At 41.0% G+C, this 22,286-nt stretch overlaps 1 protein-coding gene across 7 annotated transcripts in view; it reads left to right on the top strand.

The window, feature by feature from the left end:
- The first annotated feature begins 3,242 nt into the window (after positions 1 to 3,242).
- ATP8B4 (ATPase phospholipid transporting 8B4 (putative)) overlaps positions 3,243 to 22,286 on the top strand; it is a 253,329-nt gene continuing 234,285 nt past the window's right edge. For 3 of the 7 annotated variants that reach the window (XM_019442151.2, XM_019442152.2, XM_019442153.2), the window contains exon 1: positions 11,081 to 11,319. The gene's annotated coding sequence lies outside the window, so the exon portion shown is untranslated. Of the gene's footprint in view, positions 3,291 to 11,080; positions 11,320 to 11,405; positions 11,527 to 22,286 lie in introns of those variants that run through there. The other 4 variants (XM_019442149.2, XM_019442150.2, XM_019442146.2 and 1 more) reach the window with 4 other exon arrangements.

Raw genomic sequence — 22,286 nt, forward strand, 5'->3', positions numbered from 1 at the left:
TTGCAGTCCGAACAAAGAAATATAGCATTCTTGGTATGAATTTGACTTTTCCAGGTGACAAGAAAAAGGCATACATAGATTGTCTTCAGTGATGCAAATGAGTATAGTAGGCCACAGTTTACTATATTACATGCATGAAAAAATGTGGCTGTTTAATTTTTTGCAAAGGATCTGTTCTTTCTCACTAACCCACATGGCATGATGGGTGAGTCGGGAAAAATAATCTCTAACAAACATTGAAATAGCTAAATAATATACTGTAATATTTCCCAGTTCAAATAAGCTCTTTTTGAATATTTAGTCTTTTTAGGACCTTTGTGTATCCTTCTCCTCCCCCTGATTCTCCCCAAGGCATCTGGGGAAATGGAGGATTCATTTGGCTCTGTGACAGTGAGGGATGTTGGAGCCTTGTGTCCATGCTGGGTTTTTCTGGTTTTTCTTTGGTCAGAGTGCTCTCTTCATCTTGACCTGGGCCTTGTTCTTTGTCAGCCACAAGGAAGCAAGAACACAGCTTCAAGTGTCTGTAGTTACCTTCTTCCTCCACTGCTCTCCTCTTGATTACAGCCTTGCTAGATTTCATGCCATGGTAGACAAGGGAACCCTTTAGAGCTAGAGGAAACAGGCCACTAACCCAGAATTCCTAGGTGCCTTCCATCTTTCTGAATGCTTCTATAGTCAGCACCCTCTGAAGCTTAGGTCCCAAGCTAGGAAAAACCAGGATTCTGGTGTCTATCTCCATTGTTCCCCGTTTCTCCCTGTTTCTGGCATCACTTAACCCCATGTCTCACCCTCCTTTTCTGGGAAGATATTTATGCCCCATCCCCTTGACAGACTGGATACAAGATGAAACACTAGCTTACCAATAAGGGAAGAGCTGAAAAACCTCTTCCTTACCCAATGATGCATAAGAACATGACAATGCACCAGACATAGCTTTATTATCCAGTCAGCCACTGTAGATCCCAAGCCTTGAGGTTGGAGCATGTTCTACCTAAAGGTGGCTCAGCATGAGTGGGGATGTGTCCAGAACTGGAATGATGCACACTTTGTCATTGTTCATCTGGAATTAATATTTACTCAAAGCCTTTAATGGTATCTATGACTTTCCATTAGATACAGGATACCTCTAGAGGGCAGGATGACTCTGAAGCTACCTCAGACAGTTTTGCCTCCCTCTCACCATCTTGTGCTTTCACCCCCCGTACCATGTCCCAGTGTAGTTTTCCAGTTTCATAGTAGGGTGGATTTTCTTCCAACCTACAGTACAGTACAGCTGCAGCACCTTATGCAGTAAAGAATGCATTCAGGTTGCTTTTCTCACAGGTGGCGTGCCCAAGGCAGCACTTAAGGCATTCAGAACTCATTTCCTTCCTAAACTTTGCCTGGTCTCTGATTTGCTATAAACTCATAAACTTCACTGATGTACTGATGTGATGATGAACTCACTTTTGCTCTCTACATTCATGAATGCTGCAGGATGCGTGTTTGTGACTCACTCCTGCTATTTGGAATGGAAACTTGGGTCATAGTAAAGGGCCCCCACTCTCTTAGGTGGTATAGAGTAGTTGCCAAGGGGAGGAGATAAAAATTAGCAGTGGTATTTTTTCTCATGGACTGTTAGATTGTGGAACTAACCAGATCCTTTGTATTCATCTGTTAGGATTCAGCTTCAAATCCTGAGGTTTTCCTCTGATACTCCACAACCATATAGAAATGAGTATGTCTTCTCCTGTAGTTCCAAGGCATATTTAGACAGGGGGTACCTCTATTAGAGTTTTTACCACACTGTATTGTAGAATTCATTTCCCTTCCACTAGAAAAGTTCTTGCTAGGGCAGAGACCGGATCTTGGTTATCTTGGGATCCCAATGCCTTGCAGAGGGATTGCTGCAGAACTGGGGCTTGGAAAATGGTGATGAATGTATGAAATGTCCCCGAAATAGTACTGATTAAGAGCCTGAACTCCTGCACTTTCCAGAAGACACATAAGGGGTAGGGAGTTTTCACACTTATTGATGCACAGGACAGACTAACAGGTAAAGAGATAAAGGTAAGAGCTTCTTTAAAGCCATGTGGCCCTGCTCTTTCCTTCTGGGATGACAGTCTGTTAAGGAGAAAGTGGGGTTGGAGTAAGTGTTAGAAGATCCTAAGTGTTTGGCTACTCCTGTGTCTTGAAGGTTCTAAGATGGCAAGAGCCGCTGGAGACCTGAAACTGATGCAGATCAACTCCTTTCTGGTAAATGCCTCTTTTTGTCATAAAGACTTCTTATGATAACAGTCTGTAAAAAAAAAAAAAGTAGAGCCCCCAAATATTTCCTGGGCACTTGTTATATGCAAAGAAGACACTGTGCTTTCTTGATAGCAAGAGAGATATCATTTAGGGGAGTGTTGCTTTCACTGGTGGCAACAGCCAGTGCCAGGATCCATTTTTGGCTGTGGCACATTCGTCATTTGGAAGTGAACTGTTAGAATGACTTTTATAACTAGGGATACCAGTTGTCTGGCTTGGAGTTAGGCTGTCTGGTTTAGAGCTGGGTCATCTAGTTCTGGAACACATGGTTCAGAATGCATTTGAAAGGGCAAGTTAAACGCAAATCACCTGGTTTGGGTGCGGTGGCTTGGATAACAAACTTTCTGGATCCTACTGTTCTGCTTTGTGTTTGAATGTCAGGACTGAAAGTGCTGTTCAGGAGAGCCCTTGTGGAATAGTCCAAATTGCTGGGAGGAGCTGTTCCCCAGAGGTGACTTTTAGCACCTAGGATTTTAGATATCTTTTTTTTTTAATTTTTGAAATCCTACTTGCTTAATTTTAATGTAGTGGTAAGTTTATATTATTTTTAATTTACTTTTAATTTTTGAAATTTTAACAGTAGAGCAGGAAACTGCTCTATTCCTAAATCTACATCCTTATCCAGGGCTTAACTTCTAAAGAAATGTCTGTCTTCTTGCATTTTCTGATTTTCTTTCTGTTCTTTTTGTGAGATAGTTGAGTAATAACTAAAACTCAGTGGTGAGTCTTTTCATCTAGGATGGAAAGTCCCACATAGGAAATGGTACCACTAGCAATGGGTCAGTCGTTTATGTTGGCCAATGTAAGGAAACCTACTTTCTTACACAAAAGGTTAACTAACCAAGAGGAAGTAATTCTTGGGGAGGATGGGGGGAGGAGGAGTTGAGTTACCTTTTCCTGATGAAATTCAGCCTAACACACTATGGGAAGTGCCATAGAGTATATAAAACCATAAGAGGTTGAAAATTCTACTTTGTTTTTAGATACTAAGGACCAAGAAGGTATGTATGATTTCAAGGTTTGGTGAAACTGTTTCTGAATGGAAAGTGAGTAGGTTTCAATTACTGAAGAGAGGAGGGTATGGTGGGCAGGAACATTTTTAATGTCTTCTGTCACTAGGTGAAACTTGTCCTGGAACAGTGGTTTTTAAATAATCCTCTGGGCTGGAGGAAGGAAATACTAAAACTGCCACTTATCCTTATTGATTTCATCCTTTAAAACTGTCTATTTCTTGTGCTGCTTTATGGTGTATAGAAAGGATATTCCTGGGGACCACTGTCCCAGAGACAAGAGGAGAAGGCAGATGGTTGTATCAGGATGGAAAGAACTGGAGAGGTGGAATAGCTCAGAATGTGGAGGTCTTCCTTCTTTTCTGATAAAAGAAATGTGGTAGTCATTTGGGAAGATTCTGGAGAAAGCAGGGAGGACATTGACCTTTGTTGACCAATGACTGTACGACAGGCATTGGGTTATGTATTATTTATTGTTGTTAAATCACTGCACATGTAACTTACATATACATGCATTCTTTTATTAATTTATTATTCATTTAGTGAATATCTCATTTAATCCTCACAAATAGCTTGAGAAGCAGATTTTAATTTTTCCAGTTTTACAACCAGGAAGCTAAAGTTGTGTTTTTTTTATTGAAATGTAGTTGACATACAATACTATTAGTTTTGGATGTATAGCATAGTGATTCTCCATTTATTATATTAAATGATTACCACAGTAATTCAAGTTATCATCTGTTACCATATACTGTGTAGTAACATCTGTTACCATATAATAGTGTAGTAACACTATTATTGACTGTATTCTGTCTCTTATAAATAAATCACATTTCCGCGGTTTATTTATTATCTATCTGGAAGAGTGTACTTCTTAATCCCCTTTGCTTTTTTTGTGCATACTCCCAGTTTATTTTTTGTATTTATGCATCTGTGTTTTGTTTTGCCTGTTCATTTTTGTTTTTTAGATTCCACATATAATTGAAATCATACAGTATTTGTATTTCTCCAACTTATAATAACCTCTAGGTCTATCCATGTTGTTGCAAATCGAAAGATTTCATTCCTTTTTATGGCTGAGTAGTAATCCATTGTGTGCAGGTGTGCACGCACACACACACGTTTATACATTCAACTATTGATGGATACTTAGGTTGCTCAGGAAGCTAAAGTTTAAAGCAATTAAGTAATTTTTACATCATATGATTTATACCCCTGCAATTCTCATGCCTTATGGCATAGGTTTATAATATACACTCCAGGGCTTCTGTCAAAGAGATGCTCCTTCAGTATGTTCAAGTTGGTTTCTAGTCTGCTAGTAGCAGTTGGATTGCTCAAGAAAGTATTTACAGAATCAGGGAATACTTGGTTGTAGTTTTATTTTCTTTTTTATTGTATATGTCCAAATCATAATTTTAGGCCAGAGATACTTCTCTGCCATTCAGGTTGACACCAAGCCTTGGTTTGACATTTCAGTTAGCTCAACCTTCCTTTCCTGGCATTAAAAGCAAGCGAGCAAGCAAACAAACCTGAAACTCTTGGAATGGCTATATTTCAGGGAATTGATTAAATCTTAACTAGTTCATTTCATTGGGATTAGATTGAATTGACACAAAGTGGTTCAATCTACTTCCTGGTGGTCCCATTCTCAGTAGCAGAGACGTGTTGTTCTCCCCTTTGATTGTAGAACTCCCTCATCTTCATGTCTGACTCCTGCTGGCACGTAAGTGTCTCCTGATTAGGAACTACATTTTGTTTATCCTTCTGTGTCCCACAAAGTGCCTAGCAAAGTATCTGCACTTGTTGAGTGAAAATATTGAACGCCCTGATCCCAGTTGATATGGGTGGTTTATCTGTTGACGTAAAATGGTGATTTGTTGGCTTTCTTAGCTATCTTGGCAGTAGAGCTAGATGTTTTGACAGATATACGATGCTATTTATTCTGTTAAGAAAAGATAGCATGACTATTTGCATGGCTTCGTATTCTTAAGTATAAAAATTTCCATCTCTTAATTTTGATGAAAGGTGTGCAAAGTTGGAGGAAAGGTAAGAGGGTGAATAAATTAGGAAAAATTTTTCTCTTGAGTGCTCAGATATTTAATCAAAATTCATTTAACATAATTCATTGGATTGTTGTGAGGACAGATTGAGGTGATCATTGAGAAAAATCTTTGGAAACTCTAGATTATAGACAGGGATATTTCTAAAAGGTAAGATTTTAAAGCAAAATAAGGTTTTTAAAAAACAACTTCTGGTGTTTTGACAATGTATATGCTGTGTAATGAAGATTAAAAATTAAGCTCTAGTCCTCTAATATTATCTAGTGGTAATATATAACATTTACCATTTTAACCATGTTTAAGTGTACAGTTCAGTGATATTAAGTACATTCACAATGCTGTGTAACCATCACCACCATCCATCTCTGGAATTTTTTCATGATCCCAATCTGAAACTCTACCTAGTAAATGTCTTCCCATTTACCCTCCTCCCAGCCCTAGTAACCTCTATTCTTTGCCTATGCTAGGTACCTCCTACAAGTGGAGTTATTACAATATTTTCCTTTTATGTCTGGCTTATTTCACTTAGCATAATGTTTTCAAAGTTTATTTATGTTGCAGCATGAATGAGAATTGGATTCCTTTTTAAGACTGTAGTATTCCATACCATATTTTGTTTATTCCTTTACCCATCGATGGACACTTGGGTTGTTTTCACTTTTGGCTATTGTGGATAATGCTGCTATGAATGTTGGTGTACAAGTATCAGTTTGAGTCTCTGGCTTCTTTTCTTTTGGGTATGTATCTAGGAGTGGAAAACAGATCTTTTAAACTTCATTTCTCCGGACACTTTTGAGATTATCCAGAGCAAGTCTCTCTCCTCTGTTCATGCCCTAAAGAGTGAGCAATTGCTTCTTCATCTCCAGTGTGCTTCAGGCCTCCATGTTTTCCTCTAGGCTCCTCTTCCTCCTCTGAAATTGATACTTCTAGATGTAGCTACAAAGGAGTCTGAAATCTGATGCTAACCACTGTAATAAGCTCTATTCAAATTAGGCCCACCAACTGGCACTACTTTGGGGACTGACAAATTAAGGTGAGCTAAGAAAAATTAAACTGTAAGTTCCATTATAAATGGAAATCTAGTAGAAATAAAAAGTGTCATACCGAGAACTATACTTTAGACTTGAGCTTCAGTTCATTTGATAAATTACTATCTGCTGAGCACTGTTGATAGACAACAGGGAATGAGTTCAGAGCTCTGTTATCAAGCAGCTCAAATTCTAGAGGAGGATGCATACATATTTAGGAAGCTACAGAAACTAAACAACAATGCTACTACTATTCATTTGTTTATTCAACATTGCTCAAGCACCTGCTGCACGCTGTTCTAGGCCCTGGGTATACATCAAGTCAAAGACAAAGTCTCTGTTCTCCTACAGCTGACTTTCTGGTTGGGGAAACCGGACAGTAAGCAAGGAAATACACAGTATAATAGCTATGTGTTTTTCCTATGGAGAAAAATAAAGCACGATAAGGGATCGAGAGTGACTGGCGTGTGTGTGGGTGGTTTTACGTAGGCTGACCAAGGCAGGCCTTTCAGAATTTGTGACTTTGAGCCCAGATCTGAATGAAGTGAGGGAGACAGTCAAGGGGATGTGTAGGTGATAAGGCAGCCTGGCAGGGGAGTAGCAGCATCTGCTATAATGTTAGATTTCAGAGATGGATAAAGAGCTTTGGGACTTAAAAGTTTTTTTTTTTTTTTTTATTTTGAGAGAGAGAGCGAGAAGGCAGAGAGAGAGAGCGAGAAGGCAGAGAGATAGAGTGAGAAGGCAGAGAGAGAGCGAGAGAAGGCAGAGAGAGAAGGCAGAGAGAGAGCGAGAAGGCAGAGAGAGCGAGAGAGCGAGAAGGCAGAGAGCGAGTGAGAGCGAGAAGGCAGAGAGTGAGAAGGCAGAGAGCGAGAAGGCAGAGACAGCGAGAGAGAACGAGAAGGCAGAAATAGAGCGAGCGAGAGTGAGAAGGCAGAGAGCGAGAAGGCAGAGAGTGAGAGAGAGCGAGAAGGCAGAGTGAGTGAGAGAGAGCGAGCGAGAGGGCAGAGCAAGAGAGAGCGAGCGAGAGGGCCCAGAGAGCGAGCGAGAGCGAGAGGGCAGAGAGAGCGAGAGCGAGAAGGCAGAGAGAGAGCAAGAGTGAGAAGGCAGAGAGAGGGAGAGAGAGAAGGCAGATAGAGCAAGCAAGAAGGCAGAGAGAGAGCGAGAGAGAAAGAGCGAGAGTGAATCCCAAGCAGGCTCTGCACCATCAGCACAGAACCTGACACAGGGCTCAGACCCACAAACCATGATGTTGTGACCTGAGCTGAAATCAAGAGTGGGATGTTTGAGCCACCCAGGCACCCCAGAGCATTGGGACTTAAAGTAATGGGACAAATAAATCTGATGTTCTGTGATTTTAGGCACATAATTTTGTGACACTGTAAAATCAGTTTTAAAGCACCCAAAGATTGTTCTGCAAGGGAGTATTTAATGGCAAGATACTTGTGTTTTAAAATAAATGAATGAATGAACATTTCAAAATGATATGAAATCATTGCTGGGGATCCCCCTGCCTCTGTTCATGCTGTATGCATTATGAGAATCTCTGTGTATGAGATGAGCACGAAGTAGTCATTCTTTGGCCTTACTGTGAGTATGGTAAGCCCTTTTTCTATCCCAACTTTGTTCTCCCATTAGGATTCCTCATTCATTAAGGGTTGTTAATTAGGAAAAAATTTGATCAAATAAATTCTGACTAGTTAGTACATGAAGAACTAGAGAATTTTAAGCCAATTTAGAGCTTTTAGAAGCATTTAACAAGAATATACCAAGGAAGCTAAAGAAAGATATCCTTAGTCTCGAAATTTCAGGGACAATGACGGCACATGAATTTTTTTTTTTTTTTTTTTTTTTTTTTTTTTTTTTTTTTTTTTTTTTTTGCTGGTGTCAGAAACTTGGGCAAATGGAACAAAATCACAACACATAGCTCCTTAATGTGGCAGTCTGTTTTTTATAATGCAGGTTTGTGTGCCTGTGTGCATGTTCATATGTGTGAATGATGGGGGGAGGGGAAGGGTGAGAGAAGAGTTGCAAAACTGAAGACTCAGTCCTTATACTCCTCACCTCAAGGTGGTAGACGAGATAGCACATTGCAGAATAAGTGCCAGTGTATGATATCCAACCTAGTCTCTAGCAGTGTCCAAGAGGGAGGGACCAGAGATGCTAGGAAAGTCAGAAAATGCTCTGGGGAGGGCTGTGGAGCATGTGATATGGTCCTTGAAGGACAGGTTTAGAAGTGAGAAGATGAAGGGAAAGGTTTCCCAGGAAGAGAGAGTGGTCTGGGCAGAGATGCCATGGTGGGGATGTGCAGTTGATGTTTAGGTAAAGGAGAGGGGTCCTGATACATTAGGACAGAGGATCTGGTTTGGAGATTGTAGGGTTAAATTTGGAAAGATAAACAGAAAGCCAAGAAGAAAAGGAGAGCTCTGTGCTTTCCTTCTTTTATAAGTTGCTTTTTGACTCATTAACTTATCAGGTGATAGGGAGGATCATCCCTTGCTCCTTCATTGGTCTGCTGTTAGGGGAACAACCATGTATCTTAAGATGCTCCCTGTAAAACAAAAACACTGTCTTCTAAGAGCTCCATTTTATTGGTGGGCATACAAGCTCCTTGTAAAAAAATGTAAGCAGTACTTTTGGGGTACCTGGGTGGCTCATTCAGTTAAGCATTCAACTCTTGATTTTGGCTCAGGCCATCATCTCACAGTTCATGGGATCGAGCCCCACGTTGGGCTCCATGCTGATAGCACTGAGCCTGCTTGAGATCCTCTCTCTCCCTCTCTCTCTGTCCTTCCCCTGCTTGTGTGCACACACACTCTCTCTCAAGATAAATAAGTGAACTTTAAAAGAATTAAAAAAAATGTAAGCAGTACTTTTGTAAGAAACAATGACATAGTTCCACCAGGACCCACCAGCCCCTCCACCCCCATGCCATTTTTCGGAAGTAACTACCATTAAATATTTCTTCTTGTTTATCCTTCCTGATTTATTAGGTCAACAAATATTTTTTGAATTCCTATTATGGGCATAGGGTATACAACAGTGAATGGAAGTCCCTGCTCTCAGGGAGCTTCTATTTTATTGGGAAGAAACAGGCAGTAAACAGCAAGCACATTTAAAGTATTTTAGCCAATATTTTTCTCCTATGCATACTTTTGCAACTTGCTCTTTCCTCTTGACTGTGTCTCTTGGACATCTTTCCATGTCAGTGTAAAGAGGCCTATCTCTTTAATTGGTACTCACTAATATTTATTGAGCATCTGCTGTGCCTCAGGCACTGTCTTGGTCACAGCAATTCCCTTCAGTAAGTACTATAATTTTCACCTTACAACAGGTGAGGGACCAAGGCCAAGAGAGGTTTGGGAACTTGCTCAAAGTCACCTGGCTAGTCGCTGGTGGAGGCAGACCTGAGCCCAGACCATCTGATTGTTCAATCCAGTTCTTCTCCCCCTTGATGGCTGCATAGTACTCCATTGTATGGATGTTCCTTCACTTATTTGGCCAGTCCTCTATTTTTAAGCCATTTTTAGTTTTTTCCTATCACAGATAGTGCTATAATGAACATTTTACACACTTGTGTACATGTGTTTATGATCATCTGTAAGTTTAATTCCTAAGAGATGGAAAAATACACATTTCTGTATTTGATAGACACTACTTAGTTTCCCTTTAAAATTATTTTACCAACTTCTCTACCAACATTGTAGGAGAAGGTGCTGATTTCTTTATAGCTTATTCAACAAAGGGAGTTGCCAAGGGTATAGGAGTTGCTAATACAGTAGGTTAAAAAAAATGGTATAGAAATTACACTTAAAAACCTTTTTTATTTTTTATTTATTTTTTAAATGTTTGTTTATTTTTGAGACAGTGGTGGGGGAAGTGCAGAGAGACAGGAGGGGTCAGAGGATCCAAAGTGGGCTCTGTGCTGTCATCAGAGAGCCCAAGGCGGGGCTTGAACCCACAAACCATGAGATCATGACCTGAGCTGAAGTTGGACGCTCAACTGACTGAGCCACCCAGGTGTCCCAAAACATTTTTTAAAAAGTTTTTTATTTTAAATATCTTGAAGAAATGATTACTTCCTCTTATAGGCTGTTCTTGGTTCTTTTTATCATGCAAGGGAGAAAGCCACCACTCTTGTTTCAAGAAATCTGCAGTTTCTTGTGACTAGGGGTGGGAGGAGGGCTTGGCAGGAAACAGTCCTTCCTTTTTCTCTGATCTGGCTCTCTCTGGAGGCCTGTGGGCTCAGTACCAGGATTGGCCAGGAGAGTGGATTGATATGTACAGGGAATCAACTTGCTCTGGTTATAGAGACATTAAAATATATTTGGTTTCAGTATTTAACTGAAAATCTGATGCAACTTCTAGAGAACCCATAAATGGCTTGAGACACACTTAAGACATAATCCTTTCTTTTAAAAATAGACCAAAATATTTTGTTTTCATCTAATCCCATCTTAAAAACAGGAGCGTGCTTAGCTTTCATCCATGTGAGAGTGAAACTCCCCTTGCAATGATTTTTTTAAAAATGCTAATTCCTTCATCTCTGGGAAAAACAGGTAGGAGCTCTAAAGATATTTGCTAATTTCCATCACTTGAGGGCTCATACAAGTTTGGTAAGCAGAAGTGATAACTGTGACTTCTTCCGTTGTCCGCTTCCATCCTACTGAACACTTGGTTCCCACAGAGGAAGCCATCCTGCTGAAGTCAGCCTCTAGGGAGCTTCCTTTTGTTTCTTCAAGATTAACCAGTTCTGCCCTGGCAGCAGTAGCAGGCAACTCTGGAAGGAGAGGCTCTTCTGGGCTTTTGGTATTTTTCCAAGGAGTGTTTTTTCTCCCCCAATTCCTCACTGGTAGTGAAGCTGCTTTCCTACAATGCTGCCTTCTTCAGATGAGATGCTGATTCTGATCTGCCATCTAGCAGCTTCCGGTAGCGGTAAGTGGTCAAGAGTGTTTTTCCGGGAGTTGATCTCAGGTTCTCAAGAATGTCCTCTAGAGACCCAGTTTGTTTTCTGTGTAATTGCTAGAGCCTTCAGAATAGCTTTGCTTTTCTCACTGTTCTCATTGCATGGTCATGGAATGGGTACCTGTTTGATCTCCCTGCACCCTCCCTTTTGGGAGAGAGGGTTAGGTCCAGGCTGAGGTGAGTTTGTGGGGAGCATTCAAGGGTTGGTGAAGCCAAGAGGAGAGTTAGCTCAGGGCTGACTAGGGCTTTCTGTTTCTGTTTTCTAGGTTGCTCTTTTGATCTTTTCATCTTCTGGTGTGGTTGAGGTTTAGCAAAAGTCTTCATTTTTCTCTAACTAAAAACACTTTAGAAACTAGTTGGGTGTGAGAAATAGGACATCTGCTTTATTTCCCTTTTCAAATTTTTATTCAGTTAGCATCACCTATTAAATGGCTAATGGGAGTAGCATCAGTGTCCATTTCTTCTTGGCTTGTGGGTGTTTGTCACTTCCTTTGGGAGTAGTTGGTTTCATTTTTTTCAAGGGGTTTGTATCTAGTTCCCCTATTCAAGGTATTGTTTATTCTATGACCAATTCATGCTTTAAACATGAACAGTTTACTAAAATACTCTCTGAGGCTGGAGTGGTATGTTTTTAGTGCTGAGATTTGTCTGAACTGAGAAATCGATACTTCTAGCTGTTTGGTTGACAGATGTGAGAGAGTTTCTCAGGTCCCTGGTTAATAACTTGCTGTTTTGAAAATAAAGGAAACTGGTGAGAAACAATAATTGGGGGCTGAAGGCTTATTAGAAAGGAAATGAAGAAATATAGGATCATATGTAGAATTAACAACATCTCTCTTCATGAATGGCCACCTTTGTTCAGGTGTTGTTCTGTGCTAGTCTTTGCATTTACTGAAATGGAAATTCAGAGTGATTTTTAAAAACCTATATTTATCTGTCTTGTGCTTTTATATTGTTCCATCATGCATGCATCTTCAAAAATGAGGGATCAAGTAATTTTTGTGCCCCTGGGGGATTTTTTGTTCACAGGAGGATTTTATTTTGTTTTTACATGGTAAATTGGAAATTTCCATTTAGTAGGAAAAGACTTCACTTTTTGTTTCAAAATAAATTATAATTGTAGCTTTCCTAGAAATAAAACTTCTTAATGGGTGCATTCTAGATGCTTGCATTGCGTGTACAAGAATTAGATGCTGGTATTTGTTTTCAGGATTTCTTACAAAAAGGTGTCAAAGAGGGCCCTGGGTCGCTCAGTCGATTGAGCATCCGACTTCAGCTCAGGTCATGATCTCACAGCTCAGCTCGTGAGTTCGAGCCCCGTGTCAGGCTCTGTGCTGACAGCTCAGAGCCTGGAGCCTGCTTCAAATTCTGACTTCCTCTCTGCTCCAACACTTGCATCCTGTCTCTGTCTCTCTCAAAAATAAACATTAAAAAAAAAAAGGTGTCAAAGAAAATAGTAACCTCCAAGTGTTCCACATACCTATAGACTTACTTGACTTTTTAGCAATATTAAATATTTTTCAAATAGTAATTTCTGATTAAATAGTAAATGCAAATACTAAATATATCGGTCATTGCATTTTTGGAGACTTTTTTCCCCTTTCTTTCCTTTCTCCTTTTCTTTAGTCAGCTTGAGCTTGTCGAGCACCTGCACTATGTCAGGCTCTGTGCTGGATGCCCAGAGAAGATGCCACAGTAGGAAAGGCTGAGCATTTTATTTTGATATATCCTTCTCTGACTCTTCTTTTCAAGTTGAGTGTTCCCTAGGACCTGTCCTTGTCCTTGTATTGACTCATCCTCATCCTCTGTCCTCTCCTCACTTCTTTTTATTCTTGTTCTGAGTGAGATCATTCATTTCCCATGACTTCAATGCTTTCATGTATGTTGATGATTCCATGTCTACGAATCTGTCTTTTGTCTTTAGTGCTGAGGATGTTTTCAAAGATAAAGAGGAATTTCAAGCCTAATGTGTTCAAACTGAATGTATTATTCTCCCATCCCAATTCCTGCTCCTTTGTTTTCTCTTCCTTCTCTTTTCCCTGCTGTACTAATGGCACCTCTGTCCCCTCATTGTCCTGAGTCAAAAACCCTAGAAGTCATCTGAGGTTCTTCTTTGTCCTGTACACCAACCTAGGGGCCATTTATAAACTCTGTCAATTCAACTGCAGAAACATTTCCAGAATCTGGCTCCACTTGCCTATTGTTATTGCTTCTCCACCTCTCTCCATGCCAGGCCATGCTGTGAGCATAACCTTCCTAAAAGTGCTGACAGCATGCACTTGCATAGGGAGGACCAAGAGAGTAATGACAGTGGACAAGGGAGCCCGGATTATAACCATATCATTCTCTAAAAAATCTCTTCTTCCTCCCCATTACCTGCAGGATTAACCATGGGTCTTGAACATAGCCCTGTTCTGTGTCACCTGACCTATCAAATGGGGATGATGATAGTCCCCACCTATACAGTTTTGGTGAGGATAAAATGAGATGATACATGGCAAGTACTTAGCACAAGATCAAGTACCCAGTGAATAGTAATGATGATGGCAATGATGAAGGTGATCACTTCTTTCAGAATCCATCTCTAATCTACCTTTCCAGCTCCATCACCATAAAATCTCATTGCCATGACTGTCACTACTTCCCCAACCTTCTCTTCCCTTTCACAGTACTGGATCTTTTCACATGCTATTCCTTTGGCCTCTTTACCTCATTTTGCTGAGCAAACTCTTTCCTTTTCAAAAAGATTCAACTCAGAATTATTCTCTGTGAGGTCTTAGCTGACTGCACAAAACAGGCTTGGTGGCTCCCTTTCCTCTGCCTCCATGGTGCTCAGTCCTTCCTTCCATCACAGCCCAGAACTTGCCATTCTAATGGTCTGTGTATCTGTTTTCATCTTCCCCAGACTACAGGCTTTGGAAGGGATAGAGGTAGGAACTAATGATCCTTACCTCCATCTACTGAGCCCCGGTTTGACATTGAATAGGCACCCATAAGTGTTTGGTGATTGAATACCCATAGGGATGACTCTCAAATTTGATAGGAGGTTTTCTACTTGTGGAGAGTTAAACATACAGTTAAGAAAAAAAAAAGCTTTCCCTCTCTTGAGTACTAACTTTGTAGCAGGAGGCACTGTGCTAAATTCTTTACAGGCATGCCTAGTGATCCAGTGAGTTACTCTAACTGTCCCGTTTACAGATGAGAACACCAGGCTTAGAAGAGAGGGAACTTGCTGGAGGCTTTGAAGCTGGCAGGACCAGGCTCTGGCTGTCTGACTTTCAAACTGGTGGAAGGAAAGGGAAGTGAGAGGGGGAAGGAAGATGACTAAGCCAAAGCAGGCATGTTTGTTAGAGAAAGGCAGCATGAGAAGGGCAGAAATGCACAAGAGAAGGCAGCAAGAGCAGGCTAGGAAAGGAGAAAGGAAAGTGAAAAAGAAACAAGGAGAGCAAGGGAAAAAATGAACAGGGGATAAACAAGAGGAGGAAGGGAAGCAGGATTCCCACTGCTTCAGAATTTTGTGGCTAGGGAACAGCTGCGTGCCTAATGGAACATAAACAGACTGCAGTGTTGACATGACAACTCACAACAAAATCTAATCTACATTATACAAGAAATAGAATAATTTATTGTTAGGCCATGGTAATTAGATGTAATTGCTAAGCAGTTTAGAAATTTGGCTGTACAGCCATCACTTACACACGCACACACACACACACAGGCATGCACACACACTCACTGGCTTAAATTGTGTTCACTTTTGTCCAGTGTGGACACTTGGCAAGTGACTGTGGCTGTTGGCAGCTGTCACTGACACTAAATATGATCAAAACATTATCTACACCTCCCACCCACTATCACACTCAAAGCTGTACCCATGTAGGAAAGAAGCACAGTCTTACTCCTTATCCTTCACTGATGTCCCCTCCCAAGGCTGGGATTTCCCTGTTGCACCAGGATTTCCCTTTCCTGAGTCTTCTCCCTGTGCTTCTGCCTCACCTCCCTTATCCCTCCGGGGCCTGGTCCCAGGGGATATTCTTGGGCTGGTAGGCAGGGTTGCCAGCAGATATGACCCCAAGGTCACCTTGTCCAGGGGTGGGAGAATTCACTGAGGCTTTGCTTTTTTGCCTTTGGGGACCTGGAGGCAGAGAAAGGAAAGGGAAAAGAGTAGGACCAGAGAAGATGGAGGGCAGCAGGAGGAGGGAAAGGGCTAGTGCCCTAATTCTGCCCTCCTAGCTTCCCATCCTCAGATGCCACTATTGTTCAGGCAAGAGGGCTTTTCAAGGTTTTCCTGTGCCCACCCTGGTGCTGGCCACCCTGGTGCTGGTCAGTCCCCCTCCCTTCCACTCTTGGTTGGGTTAGTCCTCAGAGACCAGGTGAATTGGGTTGGGAAATAAGTGACTGAGTGAAAAACCTGAAGGAAAGTTAGGGAAACAGGAAAGGGAAGCTGGGAGACTGAAAGAGGGAAAAAGGGAGGTAGTAGTAGAAGAACAGACAAATGGGAGGAGGGGAGAGAACATGTTTTATGGAGTGAACCACATATGCGTATATATTTAACCTCACAACAGCTCTAGGAGGAAGGCATTATTGTCTCTAATTTACAGATTCAAAAGTTTAGTCTTAGGAAGGGTAAGTGACTTGGTCAGAGTAACACTAGATACAAAGTAGCTGAGCTGGGATTGGAATCCTATTATCCTAAAAGTCTCTTCCATATAGTACAGTGTTTCCAAAGAAGACGAGAAAGCAGAGTTGGGGAGGGCAGAAGGAAAGCTCACCAGAAGAGAATGGAGAATAGAGGGAGAAGAGGACAGGAGGTCCTCACAAGGGGTGAGGTCTGGGATTGGGCTTGTTGAAGCTGTATGGGTCCTTTCTCCCTTGGCTCCGTGTCCTGAGAACTGGACAGAACCCACTGTGCTCAAAGGAGGTAGAGGATTCCCCTGGGGGGCACTCTGGTTCCTCTCAAGACCCTGAGATGAAGGCAGGCAGGGATGGGCTCACCTGGGCAGTGCTCTGGGTAAGGAAGGAGAAGCTGCAGGAATCTGCCCCATGTTGTTCTCCCGGTTTCCAGTGCTCCTGTCTTTTCCTCAACTGCCTTGACTCCTTTCTTTTCCCTTTATTTTTCTATCTCCTCCATTTCCTTTGCATTTCTGTCATTCTACCTTGTATTCTCTTTTTTCTTTCTTTCTTTCTTTCTTTCTTTCTTTCTTTCTTTCTTTCTTTCTTTCTTTCTTTCTCTCTCTCTCTCTCTCTCTCTCTTTCTTTCTTTCTTTCTTTCTTTCTTTCTTTCTTTTTCTTGAAAGAGAGGGGGAGAGAGAGAAAGAACAAGTGGGGGAAGGGCAGAGAGAGAGGGAGAGAGAGAATCCTAAGCAGGCTCTGTGCTGTCAGCACGGAGCCTGATGGCGGGCTCCATCTCACATGACCTGAGCCAAAGTTGGATGTTTAACCGACTGAGCCACCTAGGTACCCCTCTATCTCGAGTTTTCAATCTTTCTCTTCCCACTGTTTTCCCTCCCCTCAGTTTATTCACAGGACTGTTCCCTCCCACCACAAACACATCTTTTCTTTAAAGATTTCTTATCCATTCACACTTATCTGCTTTGTTTTATTGTAGAATGTCCTGAAGGAAGTTAGACTCACTGTGCTCATTTAATCCTAATGTTTATGTAGATACTTTGACAGAGAAAGTTCAGAGGGTGGCTTCAAGATAACTAATATCTAATGAGCCTTTTCATCATGTGCCCTCATTCCCAACAGTCCAACCAGTAGGTTCTGAGGCTTACGGAGTATATTTGTCCTGCATTCTGTAATGAGTTAGTGGAAAAAGCAGGGATCCGAGGTTAGCCTGTTTGACTCCAAAGGACAAGCTTCCAACCACCACATCCTGCTGCCCCTTAAGCAGGTCAGTGGTCTGGCTATTCCCTTGGAGGCCTCTTGATGAGTTTATTGCATTCAGAACGGGTTGTTTGTCCTGTAGGTTTTTGACCACAATTGAACAGCATACCAAAACCAGATTTATCTTTCTGAGTTACACTAATACTAGCTCAGGAGACTGGTAATATAAAATAAGAATGACAGTTGAGAACGTGTATTATAACTGTCAGGCGGACCAGAATGTTCATTTCAGCATGCATGACTAGTGTACTCTTTCCCTGTAGGCAGACTTCTGTGGGAAAGCAAGTTATTATCAGCAGGTGGCTTGGTGATCATGGAATTGGAGCATGGGGAATTAACTGTAATAACTTGATTGTTGAATGACCTCATATCATTAAAGGGAATCTCCATTTGAATCCTTTGTTAAAATGTTGAGTCACCTGCACTCAAGTGTACCCATTTTCACTATAAGTAGAGACCTTGTGGAATCATATTATGGACAGGATGCTCTCCTTTGCATACAGCTGTTGAAGTAGCATTCCTAACTTGGATGTCTTGTTATTGCCCTCAGTCTCAAGGTGTTTGAAACCAACTCTTTATTTTCCCTGAACAAACTAGAGTCTTCTTTGGACTTTGTTATTTTTCCATTAGAAGAGTTATTTTCTGTAACCAAGATTCAAAACCTGAACTGGAAATGTAAAAAAAAAATCCTTTATGCAAGTATAACTTCCAATATTTAAAAAAAAAATAGTCATTGCCTTTGAAAATGAATTAATATACATAAAAACCCTTAGCTATTACTTAGCTGTTAGCTACTCCTTCCTCTGTCTTCCTCTTTTCCCATCTCTCTTTTTTGTAACCCCCTCCCCCCCATCACTTTCACACAAGGAAACCATCATTTTAATTACTTGCATAAGATGAAACCAAGAATTAAATAAGATGAAACGAAGAATTAAATAAGACCTACCAGCAGCTTTCCTTTTTCCATTTCCTCTATTTTGGGGTGACATCAAAAGCAAGGAATGTATGCATGTAAATGAATACTATTTGCTTCAGTACCTGGAAATGGTTGAATTTCAGAATCCTGAGTTCCTACTTCTAGAGCTAGATTTCACGTTAGCAAACCTTTTCTCCCACCTGATTGGTTTATTTCCTTAGACCTTAATTGCTCCAAAAGTTCAACAAAAGATGACTTTCTTTCCTCTGACATCTTTTAGAACTGGAGTGTCAGCTGGGTATTTTGGTGAGTTAATAAATGTCCAAGAATGACAGCACTAAATTTCACTTCCTGAAAGTTAAACTAGCATCTGGTGTGAATGCTCCATTCACACCAGTGCATCTGGTGTGAATGCTCCATTCACACCAGTGTGAATCCTCCATTAAGTGTGCCTGGAATTGGTGCTGTTAGAAGGAAAATATTGGATTGGAGGCAATATGGGCCTGAAGGTCAGTTCTTAACTTTTCATTATAACTTTATGTCTTAGGGAGTGAGAACACTTGAAGAAGGTCATTAATAAGAAATAACTTTCACAAATCTTATGGAAATATTCATACAATAGTGATCATATTATCATTGTGGATGAATTATTCAGTAGAGAATATTTTCTACGAGAGCCAAAACAGCTAAAACTTACAAAATAAATTTATTCAGTACCTTTAAAATAAAAGGTTTTGAAGACATTTTGGAAGGTGATATTAGAGAAATTAAAAATGAAATAGCTGCCATTTGCAACTATGTGGATAGAACTAGAGGGTATTATGCTAAGTGAAATTAGTCAGAGAAAGACAAATATTGTATGACTTCGCTCAACTGAGGACTTTAAGACATGGAACAGATGAACACAAGGGAAGTGAAGCAAAAATGATATAAAAACAGGCAGGGGGACAAAACATAAGAGACTCTTAAATATGGAGAACAAACAGAGGGTTACTAGACGGGTTGTGGGAGGGTAGATGGGCTAAATAGGTAAGGTGCATCAAGGAATCTACCCCCAAAATCATTGTTGCACTATCAGCTAACTAACTTGGATGTAAATTAAAAAAATAATAATAAAAAAATAAAGCGATGGAAGAAAAAATCAAACAAAAAAAATGAAATAGCTGTATGGCTTAGAGGTAGTTTTAGGAAGAATATGGTATTGCTTTCTGTTTGCTTGATTAGGAGCTTTTAAAATGAGAAGTACTTACAGAAGGATCTAAAAGAAGAGAGGGGAGGGGTGATATCACATATATATATCTTCTAGTTACCTTTATATTATATATTCATCTTTTGAAATGGGTATCTGTTAGTATTAATCCCTCAAAGCACTGTAGCAAATCATTAAGAAGAAAAAATAAGCTGGCCAGTGGCCAGTACTCTTATTAACTTCCTGAGAGATTGAATTTCTTTCTTCTGCTTGCATTCTAATTGCCACCTGTCAGGGTGTAGAGTCCCTTTTGCCATCTTGCTTAAAGAATCATTATTCCTTTCACCTGCTCCAGGGACTCTGAGCCCATGAAAACACAACACATTTGAGGTAGTCCCCAGAGAGAATTTTAAAGCCCTAACAAGTTAGCTTAGAACTTGCAGATGAGCCTTAACCATCTGGCCAGATGGGGCCACCAGATCCAGATATCATTGTCACAGAATCCATGAGTTCAAGACATGAGCTGAGATCAAGACTCAGACACTTAACTGACTGAGCTATCCAGGCACCCCTGTTGTGACTATTTTTTAGAACAAAGATATTCATTCTTCAATGAAAACCCACTTTTTCATTCTTCAGTGAAAACCTATTATTTCTTGTAGGAAGGCCCTACCTCAAAACATCCTTTCAGTGCCTTTCTTTCTTTCTCTCTCTCTCTCTCTCTCTCTCTCTCTCTCTCTCTCTTTCCAGTGCTTCCTTTTGTTCTCTTCCCTAAGCTTTGCTAATTTCTCTTCTTTCTTGTGTTCTTCAGTTTGCCTGCAACACTATTCCTATTGCTAAGCAAATATTGTTCATCCTTTGACAATTTTCCTAGGCTGGAGATGGGGGTATAAAAGAGGATGGGGTCTGGCCAGAAAGAAGAAGTTGATGACAAGAAAGGCATGGTGGCCCCCAGCTTGGGAAGGTCTAAGACATTCTAGAACATGGGGCTGGGTCCTGGGAAGGGATAGTTGCTAAAAGGGAAGTGTCTTTACACTTATTGTGGTGAACATTGAGTAATGTATAGAATTGTGAAATCAATATGTGGTATACTTGAAACTAATATAACATTGTATGTTAATTATACTTGAATAAAAAAATTAGACAAGGGAAGCGCCTTTTTGTGTCTGAAAGCCCTTGGTCCATTCCTAATAGAAATTGAAGACATCATTCATTCTTTCATTTATCAAATATTTATTAAGCATTACTATATGCCAGTCAAGCATTAGAGGCTAGAAATAGAACTGTGGACCTGACAGATGAAGTCCCTGCCCTGCTGGAGTTTGTGGACTGAGGATATAGCCAATATAATGTAATAGGAGATTATGTTCTAGAGTGATAGGGGCTCTGAAATGGGAACTTTTAGATTACATGAGAGCACATAGAGGTGCTTCTATCTCTGATTTGGGGGATCAGAGAGGCCTCATAGAGGAAGTGATATATGAATTGATATTGGAAATATAAGTGGGAGTTAGTCTGGTTAAGAGATTGGATGGAGTTAGGTGGCTATAGGCAAAGGGAAGAGCATGTGCTGGGCTCCTAGCTGGAAATAAGCTGAACTGGGTATTTCTGGAGTATAAACATGAGGGGATGCAAGGAGGAGAGGGGGCTATGAGGAGAAATCAGGCTAGAAAAATGAACAGTGACATCCAAGGATGTGGAACATCCAAGGAGTCATGTTAGAATTTGGTCTTTCTTTTCTTTTTTTTAATGTGTATTTATTTTGAGGGAGAAAGAGCGAGCACACGAGTGAGCATGTGCACACGAGTGAGTGGGGGAGGGGCAGAGATAGAGGGAGAGAGAATCCCAAGCAGGGTCTGCACTGTCAGCATGGAGCCCTATGTGGTACTCTATCACATGAACTGTGAGATCGTTTCCTGAGCCGAAACCAAGAGTCAGATGCTTAACCCACTGAGCCACCCAGGCTCCCCTTGGTCTTTTTTTTTTTCCCCCCTAAGGCCATCGGGAAGTGATTGGGGTTTTTTGTCAGGGCTGTCACAGATGTCATTTATCTTTCATATCAATGATTGTGCTTCCTTGTGGACCCTGGCCTGTAGGTGGCTAAGGCTGGAGCAGGGAAACCTGTTCTGAGCAATGCAGGGAAAAGCAATCACTGGTCAGCAGGCTTTCCTAGAGGCAACCAGATGCCTGAGGCTGTGGTGGGGTACAAGGCAAGGAGGCAGCAGAGGGCTCATCTAGGGCAGCACAGTTGGTAGAAGGTATGGGGGGAGAAACAGAAGAGTTAGTGATTTACATTTAATATTTAAGGACTTATCCCTGCTAGCAGCACCTGGCAGCAGTTGCCCTATTTTCTTAGTAGATTCATCATTTTAATATCCAATCCCTAGAAAAGCAGTAGGTCTCACAAAATGCCAGTGGTCCTATTTGTCAGGCACATTCAGGACTAGGTGTGCCCTCAGCAGGCTGCTGCTTTTCCTGGGGGGGCGGGGGGCAGATGGGAACTTGTGGATCTGGGGGCATGACAGGAAGAAATATTGATGGTTTCAGGCTTTTTAGACTCTGAGAGATATGTATTAGAGCAATAGGCATTGATGAATTTCTTCTGCATCCCCCTGTCTTGTAACTGCTAAGCCATAAGCATTATTGTTCCTCTCCTCTGATCTCTATATGACTGACCAACTTCTTCATGTGTGTTTATTGCATCCTGCCACACTACTTCTTTGAGCAGGAATCAAGGAAGTTGTTTCTCTTTGAAACCGAAAGAACATGTATTCAGTACCTCTGCCTACCCGGTCATGTCTTTGAAATGTTTCCTGGGTTCATTTTCATTTCCACAGTCTATTGGGTTCTAAATGTTTGAAATCCTTTTTTTGCCCCTTTCTATATTCATCCTAAATATTTAATAGAGTTTGCCATATGAAGGAAATTAGAACACATGTAGGG

The sequence above is a fragment of the Panthera pardus genome, unplaced genomic scaffold (genome assembly GCF_024362965.1).
Source record: "Panthera pardus isolate Hobbes unplaced genomic scaffold, ASM2436296v1 HiC_scaffold_24, whole genome shotgun sequence".
Classification (NCBI taxonomy): Eukaryota; Metazoa; Chordata; class Mammalia; order Carnivora; family Felidae; genus Panthera; species Panthera pardus.